The 6,071-nt window shown below is 32.8% G+C and overlaps 1 non-coding gene across 1 annotated transcript; it reads right to left on the minus strand.

Moving 5' to 3' along the window:
* Positions 1 to 1,971: 1,971 nt before the first annotated feature.
* TRNAL-AAG (transfer RNA leucine (anticodon AAG)) lies at positions 1,972 to 2,053 on the minus strand. Its single transcript has one exon. It is a non-coding gene; the product is annotated as a tRNA-Leu (tRNA).
* Between the last annotated feature and the right edge of the window lie 4,018 nt (positions 2,054 to 6,071).

Genomic DNA, 6,071 nt, shown 5'->3' on the forward strand with positions numbered 1-6,071 from the left:
TTTAGCTCTCATATCTGGAATGTCATTCAAAACTTTACCCAAAGTCAGGAAAAGCTGAGATAAAATGCAAAAGAAGCCAGGTACATTTAACAAGTAATGATTATATTTGACTTCAAATTTCCTTCATTTAGCGCAACTGATGTATCCAAACAACTTTGAAGTATTATTCAAATGCCTAAAATAGACAGCTGTGAGATTAAAATCCAGAGTGATAGAAAAGTTAGAGAAATCGGAATATAAATCCAACAATTTATACCAATGAGTCACGTTGCCAACATTTCCATCTCTAATTGTATGATAAGACAACTCAGTAATTAAATATTAGTTATGATATTACTTCTAATTACTTCATGCCAACTTAATTTTGGCTCATCTTGACTGTTAGCAGATAACATTTTTAAAACATTTGGGAAGTCTCTTGTAACAATGATGAACAGTTGAGTAGCTAGAGGAATCTTCCACCAACAAATTTCAGCTGGGTAATATCCTTTCTAATGGAAAAAAAGAATCAGTTTGACATCAATAACTGGCCTACTCTTTGTATAATAAATATGGCAGCAGAGGGATTTGAACCCACGCCTCCGAAGAGACTGGAGTCTTAATCCAGCGCTTTAGACCGCTTGGCCATGCTACCACATGTGCATATCATTAGGATAGCTCACAGATCTAGAACATCAAAATTAAAGGGTTTTTTGTTTTAAAGTATTAATTGAAAAGATGTCAGCAAAGGTTAAAAGAAAGTTCATTATTAAACATAAAATCGATGAGAAATTCATATTTTTTATTGAATTGCATTTTATTTTCATTGAAATAACAAAAGAAATTGAGATGCATGAAGTAGTAAAATATTAGTTCTGATAGGGCACATAATTAATTCATGCAAAATTAAAATTTGAATATCTTTACTGTTAGCAGATATCATTATTTTAAAGGTTTGAGAAGACTGTTGCAACTATGATGAACTGTTTAGAACTCGGTGACTAATGCAGGATACTATCACCATTCTTTTTCAGTTGGTTAATATCTGATCAATCATGAATTGATGATAAATTGTTTTGAACTACTGCATGTGACAGCTTAAGGTGTGCTTCCACCAACCAAATGTAGCTTCTTTCATACCTTATATACTTTAGGAAACCACTTTGATATAAGTCACTGGATCTTCTCCTTTTCAGTTGGTTAATATCTGATCAATCATCAGTTGATGATAAATTGTTTTAAACTACTGCATGTGACAGCTTAAGGTGTGCTTCCAGCAACCAAATTTAGCTTCTTTTATACCTTATCTACTTTAGGAAACCACTTTGGTATATATCACTGGATCTTCTCCTTGGAGAATAAATATGGCAGCAGTGGGATTTGATTCCAACGGCTTGAATACCTCTGTCATCCTACAACCTGCAGTACACTTTAAAATATTTTAGCTCTCATATCTGGAATGTCATTCAAAACTTTACCCAAAGTCAGGAAAAGCTGAGATAAAATGCAAAATTAGCCAGGTACATTTAACAAGTAATGATTATATTTGACTTCAAATTTCCTTCATTTAGCGCAACTGATGAATCCAAACAACTTTGAAGTATTATTCAAATGCCTAAAATAGACAGCTGTGAGATTAAAATCCAGAGTGATAGGAAAGTTAGAGAAATCGGAATATAAATCCATCAATTTATACCAATGAGTCACGTTGCCAACATTTCCATCTCTAATTGTATGATAAGACAACTCAGTAATTAAATATTAGTTATGATATTACTTCTAATTACTTCATGCCAACTTAATTTTGGCTCATCTTGACTGTTAGCAGATAACATTTTTAAAACATTTGGGAAGTCTCTTGTAACAATGATGAACTGTTGAGTAGCTAGAGGAATCTTTCACCAACAAATTTCAGCTGGGTAATATCCTATCTAATGGAAAAAAAGAATCACTTTGACATCAATAACTGGCCTACTCTTTGTATAATAAATATGGCAGCAGAGGGATTTGAACCCACGCCTCCGAAGAGACTGGAGCCTTAATCCAGTGCCTTAGACCACTCGGCCATGCTACCACATGTGCATATCATTAGGATAGCTCACAGATCTAGAACATCAAAATTAAAGGGTTTTTTGTTTTAAAGTATTAATTGAAAAGATGTCAGCAAAGGTTAAAAGAAAGTTCATTATTAAACATAAAATCGATGAGAAATTCATATTTTTTATTGAATTGCATTTCGTTTATTTTCATTGAAATAACAAAAGAAATTGAGATGCATGAAGTAGTAAAATATTAGTTCTGATTGGGCACATAATTAATTCATGCAAAATTAAAATTTGAATATCTTTACTGTTAGCAGATATCATTATTTTAAAGGTTTGAGAAGACTGTTGCAACTATGATGAACGGTTTAGAACTCGGTGACTAATGCAGGATACTATCACCATCCTTTTTCAGTTGGTTAATATCTGATCAATCATGAATTGATGATAAATTGTTTTGAACTACTGCATGTGACAGCTTAAGGTGTGCTTCCACCAACCAAATGTAGCTTCTTTTATACCTTATCTACTTTAGGAAACCACTTTGATATAAGTCACTGGATCTTCTCCTTTTCAGTTGGTTAATATCTGATCAATCATCAGTTGATGATAAATTGTTTTAAACTACTGCATGTGACAGCTTAAGGTGTGCTTCCACCAACCAAATTTAGCTTCTTTTATACATTATCTACTTTAGGAAACCACTTTGATATACATCACTGGATCTTCTCCTTGGAGAATAAATATGGCAGCAGTGGGATTTGATTCCAACAGCTTGAATAGCTCTGTCATCCTACAACCTGCTGTACACTTTAAAATATTTTAGCTCTCATATCTGGAATGTCATTCAAAACTTTACCCAAAGTCAGGAAAAGCTGAGATAAAATGCAAAAGAAGCCAGGTACATTTAACAAGTAATGATTATATTTGACTTCAAATTTCCTTCATTTAGCGCAACTGATGTATCCAAACAACTTTGAAGTATTATTCAAATGCCTAAAATAGACAGCTGTGAGATTAAAATCCAGAGTGATAGAAAAGTTAGAGAAATCGGAATATAAATCCAACAATTTATACCAATGAGTCACGTTGCCAACATTTCCATCTCTAATTGTATGATAAGACAACTCAGTAATTAAATATTAGTTATGATATTACTTCTAATTACTTCATGCCAACTTAATTTTGGCTCATCTTGACTGTTAGCAGATAACATTTTTAAAACATTTGGGAAGTCTCTTGTAACAATGATGAACAGTTGAGTAGCTAGAGGAATCTTCCACCAACAAATTTCAGCTGGGTAATATCCTTTCTAATGGAAAAAAAGAATCAGTTTGACATCAATAACTGGCCTACTCTTTGTATAATAAATATGGCAGCAGAGGGATTTGAACCCACGCCTCCGAAGAGACTGGAGTCTTAATCCAGCGCTTTAGACCGCTTGGCCATGCTACCACATGTGCATATCATTAGGATAGCTCACAGATCTAGAACATCAAAATTAAAGGGTTTTTTGTTTTAAAGTATTAATTGAAAAGATGTCAGCAAAGGTTAAAAGAAAGTTCATTATTAAACATAAAATCGATGAGAAATTCATATTTTTTATTGAATTGCATTTTATTTTCATTGAAATAACAAAAGAAATTGAGATGCATGAAGTAGTAAAATATTAGTTCTGATAGGGCACATAATTAATTCATGCAAAATTAAAATTTGAATATCTTTACTGTTAGCAGATATCATTATTTTAAAGGTTTGAGAAGACTGTTGCAACTATGATGAACGGTTTAGAACTCGGTGACTAATGCAGGATACTATCACCATCCTTTTTCAGTTGGTTAATATCTGATCAATCATGAATTAATGATAAATTGTTTTGAACTACTGCATGTGACAGCTTAAGGTGTGCTTCCACCAACCAAATGTAGCTTCTTTTATACCTTATCTACTTTAGGAAACCACTTTGATATAAGTCACTGGATCTTGTCCTTTTCAGTTGGTTAATATCTGATCAATCATCAGTTGATGATAAATTGTTTTAAACTACTGCATGTGACAGCTTTAGGTGTGCTTCCACCAACCAAATTTAGCTTCTTTTATACCTTATCTACTTTAGCAAACCACTTTGATATACATCACTGGATCTTCTCCTTGGAGAATAAATATGGCAGCAGTGGGATTTGATTCCAACAGCTTGAATAGCTCTGTCATCCTACAACCTGAAGTACACTTTAAATTATTTTAGCTCTCATATCTGGAATGTCATTCAAAACTTTACCCAAAGTCAGGAAAAGCTGAGATAAAATGCAAAAGAAGCCAGGTACATTTAACAAGTAATGATTATATTTGACTTCAAATTTCCTTCATTTAGCGCAACTGATGAATCCAAACAACTTTGAAGTATTATTCAAATGCCTAAAATAGACAGCTGTGAGATTAAAATCCAGAGTGATAGGAAAGTTAGAGAAATCGGAATATAAATCCATCAATTTATACCAATGAGTCACGTTGCCACCATTTCCATCTCTAATTGTATGATAAGACAACTCAGTAATTAAATATTAGTTATGATATTACTTCTAATTACTTCATGCCAACTTAATTTTGGCTCATCTTGACTGTTAGCAGATAACATTTTTAAAACATTTGGGAAGTCTCTTGTAACAATGATGAACTGTTGAGTAGCTAGAGGAATCTTTCACCAACAAATTTCAGCTGGGTAATATCCTATCTAATGGAAAAAAAGAATCACTTTGACATCAATAACTGGCCTACTCTTTGTATAATAAATATGGCAGCAGAGGGATTTGAACCCATGCCTCCGAAGAGACTGGAGCCTTAATCCAGCGCCTTAGACCGCTCAGCCATGCTACCACATGTGCATATCATTAGGATAGCTCACAGATCTAGAACATCAAAATTAAAGGGTTTTTTGTTTTAAAGTATTAATTGAAAAGATGTCAGCAAAGGTTAAAAGAAAGTTCATTATTAAACATAAAATCGATGAGAAATTCATATTTTTTATTGAATTGCATTTTGTTTATTTTCATTGAAATAACAAAAGAAATTGAGATGCATGAAGTAGTAAAATATTAGTTCTGATTGGGCACATAATTACTTCATGCAAAATTAAAATTTGAATATCTTTACTGTTAGCAGATATCATTATTTTAAAGGTTTGAGAAGACTGTTGCAACTATGATGAACTGTTTAGAACTCGGTGACTAATGCAGGATACTATCACCATTCTTTTTCAGTTGGTTAATATCTGATCAATCATGAATTGATGATAAATTGTTTTGAACTACTGCATGTGACAGCTTAAGGTGTGCTTCCACCAACCAAATGTAGCTTCTTTCATACCTTATATACTTTAGGAAACCACTTTGATATAAGTCACTGGATCTTCTCCTTTTCAGTTGGTTAATATCTGATCAATCATCAGTTGATGATAAATTGTTTTAAACTACTGCATGTGACAGCTTAAGGTGTGCTTCCAGCAACCAAATTTAGCTTCTTTTATACCTTATCTACTTTAGGAAACCACTTTGGTATATATCACTGGATCTTCTCCTTGGAGAATAAATATGGCAGCAGTGGGATTTGATTCCAACGGCTTGAATACCTCTGTCATCCTACAACCTGCAGTACACTTTAAAATATTTTAGCTCTCATATCTGGAATGTCATTCAAAACTTTACCCAAAGTCAGGAAAAGCTGAGATAAAATGCAAAATTAGCCAGGTACATTTAACAAGTAATGATTATATTTGACTTCAAATTTCCTTCATTTAGCGCAACTGATGAATCCAAACAACTTTGAAGTATTATTCAAATGCCTAAAATAGACAGCTTTGAGATTAAAATCCAGAGTGATAGGAAAGTTAGAGAAATCGGAATATAAATCCATCAATTTATACCAATGAGTCACGTTGCCAACATTTCCATCTCTAATTGTATGATAAGACAACTCAGTAATTAAATATTAGTTATGATATTACTTCTAATTACTTCATGCCAACTTAATTTTGGCTCATCTTGACTGGTAGCA

This window comes from Taudactylus pleione, unplaced genomic scaffold (assembly GCF_031769625.1).
Source record: "Taudactylus pleione unplaced genomic scaffold, aTauple2 ptg000016l, whole genome shotgun sequence".
Lineage (NCBI taxonomy): Eukaryota > Metazoa > Chordata > Amphibia > Anura > Myobatrachidae > Taudactylus > Taudactylus pleione.